The following is a 12,102-nucleotide window of genomic DNA, read 5'->3' as shown; positions in this document are numbered from 1 at the left end:
TGAGTGTTAATGTTATTTTTCTCTCTTTGTGTTAGCTCTGTGATAAACTAGCAACCCGTGGGTGTTTTATGCTTGCATGTATTAAGCAGAAATCTTTTCCTAAACCACACCAAATGGTACCAAGTGCAATAAAGAACAAACCACAAAAACAAAGGGTGAGTGGAAACAAAACATCAGTCTAAAACCAATGGTCATACATGAACTCCAGTCTTCTTGGTGAAAATCCTGACCACCACTCCTAAGATGGAGTGGAGCATGTATTTTCCTCTATAATTACATTTGTGATTTCATATCCAAACTGTTGGAAGTAAAAGGAGAAACAGTCTGTTGACAAGTAAAATATGAAACAGCCAGTTACTTTCCATAATTATGGCGTTGCATTAAAGGAAGGATGGCAAAACACAACAATGCTCAGCAGTTGTAAAATTTCCTTTCAAATTTCATAATGTCATTTTTATGTTTGTCTTTTTGTCTGAATCACTACTCTTACACAGACATTTGTGGCAAAGAGAAATAAACATTACTCTTCAGTATAACCAAAAAGTGTACACAGTAGGAAAAAAATCTTAAAAAGACTTAACATTTCTGCAGCCGGGATGCCATATAAATGCTGTACAGTAACAGACATTTACCCACAAAACTGTAAAATACAGTTTAAGAGTTTTAAATTACGCAAGTTCTTGTGAGTTTAGCAGATAATATATGTTAAAAAAGGTGTATAAATATCTTTATATTAAAAAAAAAATCAAATACTTTTGTAATACAAATAATCAGGCTTAATATCACAGAAAAAAACACTGTTATAATTTGTGTTTTGTATTTCATTTTATTTGAACATTTTTACATTTGATCCATATTTAATTTTATGGCTGTTAATGTTATAGATTCCATTAATGATTTAATAATTATAATATGTAGTTTATATTACTATATAGTCATGAATATATGTAAGAGAACATGTTATGGCAATTATAATGTACTCTTAATTACAGATAATATAAAGTGAAACTTTATTTTGTACCTGATCTATAATTCAAGATTCTTTATTCATCACATGCATAGTTATACAAGTATAACACGCAGTGAAATGTAACCTGACACGCTCCTCGACTTGTGCAAAGGGGGGAGAGAGGAAGAACATTATATATTATATACATTAGGTGAATGTGCAGTAGTAGCATTGTATGCAATGTAATTAAGCTAATGTCAGGTAAAGTGATATTTTACAATGGCGTCTGGACTTCTTTAAGTTGCTTCAAGCAACTTAAAGAAGTCCAGATGCCTTTCTTTCCAAGCTCCTTAGACTGCTACTGTAAGACTGCTTAAGTTCAATGACATTTTTTATATAGCACCAAATCACAGCAACAGTCACCTTAAGCCACTTCATAGTGTCAGGAAAAACCCTACAATAATAGAGAAAATTCCAGCAAACAGCGCCCTTTGAGCAAGCACAGTGGCAACAGTGGGAAGGAAAAACTGCCTTTTAACATGAAGAAATCTCTGGAAGTAGCAGGTTTAGGGTGGGGGAGTCATCTGTTGTGATGAGTTGGAGGGGAGGGAGACAGGACAGAACACACTGTGGAGAGATAGAGATTAATAATAATTAATGACTGAATTCAGAGTGGTTTATAAACACATAGTGAGAGAAACAGATGAGTAAAGAAGAAATACTCATTGCATCATGGGATGACCCCAGCAGCCTAAGCTTATTGCATCATAACTAAAGGAGGATTTGGGATCACTTGATGTGTTTTATGTTTTATCAAAAAGGAACATTTTAATCCTAATCTGGAAAGTAGTGAGAGTGTCTGTCTTCTGAGTCCAAACTGGGAGCTGGTTCTACTGAAGAAGGAATGAATTACAATAGTCCAGCCTAGAAGTAAAAAAATGCATCAACTAGTTTTTCAGCATCACTCTGAAACTAGATGTTTCTAAATTAAAAATATTGCACTAGAAAGCAGTCAAGGACTTCTCCTGGTTAAAAGATTTTTAGAGCAGAGTACAATTACCTCAGTTTTATCTGAGGAAATTAAGAGGTCATCCTGGTCTTTGTCCTTAAGACATTCCTGCAGTTTTACTAATTGGTGTTCGTCATCCGACTTCGATGACAGATAAACCTGGGTATCATCTGCATAGCAACAAAAATGTATGCTATGCCTTTGAGTTATAGTCCCAAAGGTAAGCATGTATAATGTACACAGAATTAACCTTTGTGTATGAAAAGGACTCCACATTTACATTAACAAGTTGAAATCTATTTGATAGCTATTATTCAAACCACTGCAGTGGAGTACCTTTTATTTCTAATACTCTAATCGCTGTAATAAAATATTTTGGTCAACAGTATTTGCTGCAGATGATCAGTTAACTCTTTACAAGTACTCTTTCAAAAAAATCTTTTAAGTAAAAGAAAGATTGGCTATTGGATTATAATTGGCCAAGATAGCGGGGTCAGATGATAGCTTTTTAAGTAATGGTTTACTTACTGAAATCTTAAAGACCTGTGGTGCATATCCCATTAATAGAGAGAGATCGATCATTTAAGGCTGAAGCAGTAATTAATGGTAGGACTTCCTTGAGCAGTCTTGAAGAAATGGGATCTGGTAGATTCATCACTTTGCCTTCATCTTTATTTTTACTTATTTATACAGGGAGATATTTCGCATTTGAAGCTGTGGTTGAACTAGATAAATTATTGAACAATGAGATTTAGTTTTAGGGTGACCGCTCTTATACAGTTTGGGCATAATTACTTCCTGGTCTTAGGCTGGAACGCTAAACTTTGAATCACATTGAATATGACAAGTTTCCCTGTGCTGCCTATACCGGAAGAATTCTGGCCACTTATAGACTAAAAACTTGTGCTTCACCCCAGGTACAGCTCACAACAGGTACAGCGAAGGTTCACAAGTAAAGTGAATAAATTAGATTCAGAATACTTTATTAATATCTAGGGAAATTATGGGGGTTACGGTTGTGCCAGGACACTAACATTAAGAAAAACAGAAACAAAAAAACCCAACAAAAACAGACTAGACCAGTCTGTCTCAAAGTGTGGTACGCGTAACACTAGTGGTACGCGGGAAAACTCCAAATTTTTTTAAGATTAAATAATATACCATTGTGGAGGTATGCAAAGACGACACGAGAGTTTCCGAGGCTCTTCTGGGAGCCGGAGTCAACCAGAAAACGTGTCCCCGAGCTTGAGTTCTCTATAAAGAGTAGCCTTTCCTTATCATAAGGCGTCGTGGCCACTACGGAGCACTGGCGGGTTCGTTTCCCTGCAAAGGTGCCACAGCGCTGTCACGCTGATGGTTAAAACACAGCCATCATGCTGCGATCCCAGCCACCATTGATGAGTTGGAGGCCCCCGGGAGAATCGATGGGGCCGTCGGTGAGTCGGGAACTATCGCCTGGGTGCCGAAGCCCCTAGTAGTCAGGAGAATGCGATCTGCTTCTTCTGCAAGTGAGTGGTTATCCTTTGTGGCCAGTAGCGGGGAGTTGTCGAGGCCAGCTCGCACCGGCAACTGTCGGAGGAAGACGTGAGTGAAGAGGAGTCTGCCGTCATCCGTTCCTAGCAAGGACAGTGTGCTCTCCGTGAGCTCGAGTGCGGTACCATCACCCAGGCCCGAGAGAGAGAGGAGTTTCTTGGCCACTCTGCATCAGAGAGGGAGTAGCGCCACAGCAGCAGTGCCTTGAGAGCGGGGTATTTCTCTTGGGTGAGAAGTGAAGCTGGAGGATGAACGCTAACTTTTATTCCACTCAGTGAGGGTTACCGATGGTTAGGAACAAATGTAACTGCATGGCAGGATGCTGTTAACGGACCAAACTTCAGTCTGGAAAACAACTGCAATGTAAGGTTAGTCATTAATTTAGTGCTGCATGGGCTGTAGTTACATCGTAAGGTTTTAAAAACGGAGCTTTAAAATGAATAGTGATGATAAAAACCGAGAGGCCGACAGTGATCACTGACCTTTATGGGGGCTCGTTCAGATTAAATAGAACAAAAATAAAAGCATTAATAAATGCAGAGTAGTTTGGACTCAGAAGCAGGTTTCATCAGGTCATCACTTAAAGATGGGATATTCCACCTGTTGTGAATGTTTTAATGCAGTACAGTTGTTATTATTATCATTTGTCACATCCTGTTTATGATATTAAAAATAAATAATGTTTATACAAGAAATAAAATTGACTCATGTAAACTGTATGTAGAGTTAAATATAGGCCTATACAACTGTACTTTAATGTCGGTCATAAGGGTGGTACTTCAAGAGCCATATATTTTATGAGGTGGTACTCATTGTGAAAAGTTTGAGAACCACTGCACTAGACTATTAGCAATACAATATGTCAAGATATAAGGAATAGTACAATATATACACTATAAACAAATCACCAAATAATAAATATCCGGGGTTGACAGATGTGATTATAAATGAATATCAAGAAAATAGACAGCAACATTATTAAGTAGAAAGGGAGATGGCCAGAGGCAGGAATGATTTCCTGTGTCCTTCAGTGGTGATTTTTGGTAATCTCAGTCCCTCACTGAACGTGCTCCTGTGGCTAGCCATGTGGCTAGTCATGGACTGTGTGGGAGGTATCCAGCATTGTCCTTATCTTGGACAACATCCGCCTCTCCGACACCACTTTAAGAGAGTCCAGCTCCATACCCACAACATTACTGGCCTTACGGATCAGTTTATTGAGTCTATTGTCATCAGCAACCCTCAACCTGCTGCCCCAGCATGCAACAGCATAGAGGACAGCACTGACCGCAACAGACTCATAGAAAATCCTGAGCATTGAAAATCAGGATTTTCTAAAACAGATAAAACAGTTTGCCATCCTTGAGGAAAGGTGGCCAAACATCATTGCTCACTTCTTATCCCTTCTATTTTTTTCCCTTCTATTTATTTTACATTTCGTTAGTGTCCTTGTTATGACTAGCATCACGAAACAGTAGCTGCAGCCCATTCAGATTGCTGACCTAATCCAGGTCCTCTAGAATAGCCTATTCATATGTGGTCTTGCCGTGTCTCCCAGTAAAGAGTGCGGTAGAGAGACCAGCACACAGACTGCTACACGCGGAAAGGAGGACAGGGCTGTAGAAATGCATCAACCCAGCAGCAGGATCAGTATCTCCTCCTTTGTGTGAGGAGGCTACTCGTGCATGTTTCTGACAAAACTGTCAGAAACCGACTCCGTGAGAGCCCAACTTCTCTTAGTGAGACCTGTGCCAATAGCCCACCACCGTGGAGAGCAGGCTTGCGCAGTTTTTGTTAGCACCGAAAGACCACCAACTCTCTTTTTTTTAGAAGAAAAAAAAAGAACAAGTAGAGAAAAAAACAAAACAAACAACAACAATAAATCAACAATAAAGTGCTAGTGCTTATCCTTATAGATTAATATTAACATTAATCAACATTAGTTAATATTAATATTAATGACTACTTGCTCCTCTGTTGAAGCAAATTAATAATGCTGGAATATCTTAAATGAAGTGGAACAGCCACTTCCGGCAATAGCAGGAAAATTTGTGCACGGTCATACGAAGAGATTTCTCGTGCTGGTAATTTTTCTAAGCATTTAAGTAATGGTTTCCAGTAAGTAAAAAGTCTATTCGACGAGCCTCTGAGGGAGAATTCTATCTTCTCCAAATTTAGAAGTCCTTGGACATAGGTGTCAAACTCTGGCCCGCGGGCCAAATTTGGCCCGCAGCCTAATTACATTTGGCCCGCGAAGCCATACCAAATTACTATTAGAGCTGGCCTACTGGTATTACACAGCTACTATATATATATTGTTTAGTATTAAGCTTTGCTTGTTCCATATTCAGTTTTTCAGCAAAACTTGTTTGAGTCCATAAGAAAAGATTCATTCTTATATCTGGAGGAAGATTTTTCTTTCAATAAATATTAATGTTAGCCCGCGACCTTGTTCCAGTTTTGAATTTTGGCCCACTGTGTATTTGAGTTTGACACCCCTGTCCTAGGATGTCATGTAACCAGACTTTGATTAATGGTGACTGAGATGATTTCCACAACAACAAAATTCATTTTCGGGCAATAAGAGAAGCAAAGGCAATAAGATTATTTTGGATAGCTGTGATACTAAGGTTATTTGGTGGTTTGCCAAAAATAGCAATATGTGGAGTCGGAGTTGGATTTATACCTAATATATCTGAAATTGTTTTGAAGAATTGATGCCAAAATTCAGACAGCCTGAGGCACGCCCAAACATATGAGTAAGGTTGCAAGGTGTCTGTGAGCATCTATTACATTTATCATCAAATTTATCTGGATATAATTTTGACATTTTTTCTTTACTGCACTGTAGTCTGTGGAAAACGTTAAATTGTATTAATGAAAGTCTGGCACAACTAGAAGACGAATTAATGGCCCCTACAGCTTCCTCCCAGAAAGACTCAGAAAAACTCATGTGGAGTTCTGACTCCCATCTTGGTCCTACGTAAAAGAAATTCACGAGGTGGAGAAACTAGTTTGTAAAGGTAGGAAATATGGCCCTTTGACAAAGTATTAGCTCTAAGAACCAAGTCTATTCCTCTGGGAGTTTGGATTTGTGGGAATAAAGTTGAACACTTCTTTGCAAAATGTCAAAACTGGAAATACTGGAAAAAAATCGGATTTATTGAAATTAAAGCAAGTAAATAATTCATTGAAACTTGCAAAAACATAATTTACGTATAAATGACCTAGACTACAAAGTCCTTTATCTTCATCTTTGCTGGAACGAATAAATGATTTTGCAAATCTGGGTTGCTGGAGGGAGGGTGAGCCATCCAAAGTGGCGTCTTATTTGTGACCAAATTTTTAATGTTCCAGCAACAACTGGGTTGGAAGGTAGGCTTAATAAGGATGATTGTAAGGTATCGCATGCTAAAGCACATGATGACGAGGAACAGGAGGCCACTTCACTCTGACACCAATTAGTATGGGGAGACGTACACCACGATAATATTTTATACATGCTGGATGCCCAATAATACCCAATTAGATAAGGCAGTCCTAATCCTCCAGCTGATCTATCTCTATAGAGAAGTGAACGACTAGCCCTTGGATGTTTACCAGCACAAATGAACAATGATATAGCGTCATTTATAGTCCTAAAAAATGTTTTAGCTTTCATTGTAAGTAAGGTAAAATTCTGTTCTCGCATTAATCGCAGAGGTCATGTAAATGCAATGCTGAGATATTTGAACCCTGACTTAGCCATTTTAAAGGGTATAGTTGATGTACAGTGGGGCAAAAAAGTATTTAGTCAGCCACCGATTGTGCAAGTTCCCCCACTTAAAATGATGACAGAGGTCAGTAATTTGCACCAGAGGTACACTTCAACTGTGAGAGACAGAATGTGAAAAAAAAATCCATGAATCCACATGGTAGGATTTGTAAAGAATTTATTCGTAAATTAGGGTGGAAAATAAGTATTTGGTCACCTCAAACAAGGAAAATCTCTGGCTCTCACAGACCTGTAACGTCTTCTGTAAGAAGCTTTACTGTCCCCCACTCGTTACCTGTATGAATGGCACCTGTTTGAACTCATCATCTGTATAAAAGACAGCTGTCCACAGCCTCAAACAGTCAGACTCCAAACTCCGCCATGGTCAAGACCAAAGAGCTTTCGAAGGACACCAGGAAAAGTATTGTAGACCTGCACCAGACTGGGAAGAGTGAATCTACAATAGGCAAGCAGCTTGGTGTGAAAAAATCAACTGTGGGAGCAATCATCAGAAAATGGAAGACATACAAGACCACTGATAATCTCCCTCGATCTGGGGCTCCACGCAAGATCTCATCCCGTGGGGTCAAAATGATCATGAGAACGGTGAGCAAAGATCCCAGAACCACACGGGGGGACCTGGTGAATGAACTGCAGAGAGCTGGGACCAAAGTAACAAAGGTCACCATCAGTAACACACTACAACGGCAGGGAATCAAATCCCGCAGTGCCAGACGTGTTCCGCTGCTGAAGCCAGTGCATGTCCAGGCCCGTCTGAAGTTTGCCAGCGAGCACATGGATGATACAGCAGAGGATTGGGAGAATGTCATGTGGTCAGATGAAACCAAAGTAGAACTTTTTGGTATAAACTCAACTCGTCGTGTTTGGAGGAAGAAGAATACTGAGTTGCATCCCAAGAACACCATACCTACTGTGAAGCATGGGGGTGGAAACATCATGCTATGGGGCTGTTTTTCTGCCAAGGGGACAGGACGACTGATCCGTGTTAAGGACAGAATGAATGGGGCCATGTATCGTGAGATTTTGAGCCAAAACCTCCTTCCATCAGTGAGAACTTTGAAGATGAAACGAGGCTGGGTCTTCCAACATGGCAATGATCCAAAACACACCGCCCGGGCAACAAAGAAGCATTTGAAAGTCCTGGAGTGGCCTAGCCAGTCTCCAGACCTCAACCCCATAGAAAATCTGTGGCGGGAGTTGAAAGTCCGTGTTGCTCGGCGACAGCCCCAAAACATCACTGCTCTCGAGAAGATCTGCATGGAGGAATGGGCCAAAATACCAGCTACTGTGTGTGCAAACCTGGTAAAGACCTATAGTAAACGTTTGACCTCCGTTATTGCCAACAAAGGTTATGTTACAAAGTATTGAGTTGTATTTTTGTTATTGACCAAATACTTATTTTCCACCCTGATTTACCAATAAATTCTTTACAAATCCTACCATGTGGAGTCATGGATTTTTTTTTCACATTCTGTCTCTCACAGTTGAAGTGTACCTCTGGTGCAAATTACTGACCTCTGTCATCATTTTAAGTGGGGGAACTTGCACAATCGGTGGCTGACTAAATACTTTTTTGCCCCACTGTAGGTATGTCTGCAGCCATTTGGTTAACTGGAAAGTATTCGCTTTTGGAAATGTTAAGCCTATATCCCGATAGGTATCCGAAGGAGTTTAATACTGACAAAATGTGTGGGATATTTAATAAAGGATCATTCACATAAAGAAGCAAGTCATCTGCATAAAGCGACACCTGATGTTTTATACCCCATCTATTAATCCCTCCGAATCTTTCCACCATTTTTAAAGCTACTGAAATAACTGGTTCAATCGCTAATGCAAATAGTAACGGGGATAATGGGCACCCCCGTCTTGTTCCCCGAAAAAGTGGGAAAGGAGTGGAGCGTTGATTATTTGTACAGACAGAGGCACAGGGAGAGGAGAAGAGTAGTTTGACCCATGAGACAAAATTATTATTAAAACCAAACTGTCTTAGAGAGAAGAAAAGATAGACCCACTCCACTCTATCGAAAGCCTTCTCGGTGTCAAGAGATATTATGGCTTCTGGAACATTAGAAGATGATGAAGAAAGAATGACACCAAGAAGTCTTCTTATGTTGGAATGTAAACGTCTTCCCTTTGTTATCTTCTGATCCTCTGAAATATTTGAGGGCATGATTGATTCTAATCGCCGGGCTAGAATTTTTGCGAGAATTTTAACGTCTATGGGAGGAGTGATATTGGCCAATAAGATGTGCAGCTCAGTGGGTCTCTGCCTTTTTTAAAAAAAAATTAGGAGAATAGTGGCTTGCATGAGTGTGGTACAATCCTCTTTCTTGAAATGTTCTTCTCTTTTGATTGGAGTACATCTTTCCACATGTTAAACTCAATGCAAAAACTCAATCAGCAATCAGTAATTAAATGTAGAATCCACTACATACTTGACTTACTTGTTATTTCTCTCTGTAAAGTATTTTGTGAATTGTCTGTGAAAAATTCTATATAAATAAATTTTACTGAGGTAATTTTTTGGGGGGAATTTAATCAGCACATAAGCTACGCCCATTAAGCGCTAGTTTAACTGCTTAATAGTTAGCTGACTCTTCTGTTAACTATATGCAATATGTCTGGTCATAGATGTTTAATACCGTGCTCAAATGAGCTTTGTTTCTTATATTAGCCAGCTAATGCTACTCAGTGCTACTCGAGAAATATCTGAAAAGACCCCCACGACAAGGAATTGGATAAGCATAGAAAATGAATGGAAGTATCTGAAAAGATGCTATTAATTGTGTTTTTACTTATAGGAACTTAATTTTTACAGACATTTAACATTTTATTCTTCAAACTCTTAACGTTAAATATAAATCTATGTAGAAGACCCATTTTCTGCTTTTACTTTAAATCAAATCAAAATCAAATCAAATCACTTTTATTGTCACATCACATGTGAGGCACACTGGCACAACACATGCGAGTGAAATTCTTGTGTGCGAGCCCCACAAGCAACAGAGATGTGCAAACACAACAACACAAACGAGCAAAATACAAGAATGGCCAACCTGAAACTAATAAATATATGTACAATATATAATAGTGTATGCATTTCTGGATGTGTATACTAAATATTTTCCTACGTGTGTGTGTGTGTGTGTGTGTGTGTGTGTGTGTGTGTGTGTGTGTATACACATTTTTACAAATTAAATAGTAAAAAAAATAAAAATAAAATAATAATAATAATAATAATAATAATAATAAAATATATAAAATATACAGAGTTGAATATGTGCAAAACAGTGGCGTTACTGTACAGTATGGAGTGCATAATGTTGAAGTTCCAGTAGTGAAGCTGAGGTGTCTATGACGTGTTCAGCAGTCTGATGGCCTGATGGAAGAAGCTGTCTCTCAGTCTGCTGGTACGGGACCGGATGCTGCAGAACCTCCTTCCTGATGGAAGCAGTCTGAACAGTTTATGGCTGGGGTGACTGGAGTCCTTGATGATCCTCCCCGCTTTCCTCAGGCAGCGCTTCCTGTAGATGTCTTGGAGGGAGGGAAGCTCACCTCCAATTATCCGTTCAGAGCACCGCACTACTCGCTGGAGAGCTTTGCAGTTGTAGGCGGTGCTGTTGCCATACCAGGTGGTGATGCATCCAGTGAGGATGCTCTCAATGGCACAGTGATAGAAGGTCCTGAGGATGCGGGGGCTCATGCCGAATCTTTTCAGTCTCCTGAGAAAGAAGAGGCGCTGCTGCGCCTTCTTCACTGTTTTGTTTGTGTGTACTGACCACGTAAGATCCTCAGCCAGATGTACTCCAAGGAACCGGAAGCTGCTCACTCTCTCCACAGCAGCGCCGTTGATGGTGATGGGGGTGTGTACTTCTCTGCACCTCCGGAAGTCCACTATCAACTCCTTTGTCTTTGCGACGTTGAGGGTGAGATGGTTGTCTTGACACCAGTGGGTCAGGGCGCTGACCTCCTCCCTGTAAGCCGTCTCATCACCGTTGGTGATAAGACCCACCACTGTAGTGTCGTCCGCAAACTTCACAATGATGTTGGAGCTGTTAGTGGCTGTGCAGTCGTAGGTGTAGAGTGAGTACAGGAGAGGGCTCAGTACACACCCCTGTGGAGCACCAGTGTTCAGTGTGATGGGGGATGAGGTGATGCTGCCCAGTCTGACCACCTGGCGTCTGTCAGACAGGAAGCTAAGGATCCAGCTGCAGAGGGAGCTGCTCAGTCCTAGATCCTGCAGTTTCCTCTCCAGCTTCGAGGGAACGATGGTATTGAATGCTGAGCTGTAATCTACAAACAGCATTCTCACATATGTGTCTCTCTTCTCCAGGTGTGACAGGGCAGTGTGTAGTGTCAGGGCTATGGCATCATCAGTGGACCTGTTGTGGCGGTATCCAAACTGTAGAGGGTCCAGTGAGTCGGGTAGTGCAGAGCAGATGAAGTCCCTGACCAGCTTCTCGAAGCATTTGCTTACGATGGGGGTCAGGGCTACAGGTCGCCAGTCGTTCAATGAGGAGATGGTGGAGGATTTGGGTACAGGGACGATGGTGGCCATTTTGAAGCAGGCTGGGACTACAGACAGAGAGAGGGAAAGGTTGAAGATGTGCGTGAACACTCCAGCCAGCTGAGCCGCGCATGACTTGAGGACGCGGCCGGGAATCCCGTCCGGACCAGTAGCTTTGCGCGCGTTCACCTTCCTGAAGCACTTCCGCACATCCTCCTCAGACACAGTGTGCGCACTGACGTCATCCGCGGTGCGCACACTGTCCGGTCTCATGGTGTTCGCTGCGTCGAATCTAGCGTAGAATACGTTTAGATCCTCACACAGAG

This window comes from Aulonocara sp. 'chitande type north' Nkhata Bay, linkage group LG20 (assembly GCF_057382095.1).
Source record: "Aulonocara sp. 'chitande type north' Nkhata Bay isolate Kocher_YH1m ecotype deep benthic linkage group LG20, A_spYH_male_GT1.1, whole genome shotgun sequence".
Taxonomy (NCBI): Eukaryota; Metazoa; Chordata; class Actinopteri; order Cichliformes; family Cichlidae; genus Aulonocara; species Aulonocara sp. 'chitande type north' Nkhata Bay.
This window is presented reverse-complemented; position numbering follows the sequence as displayed.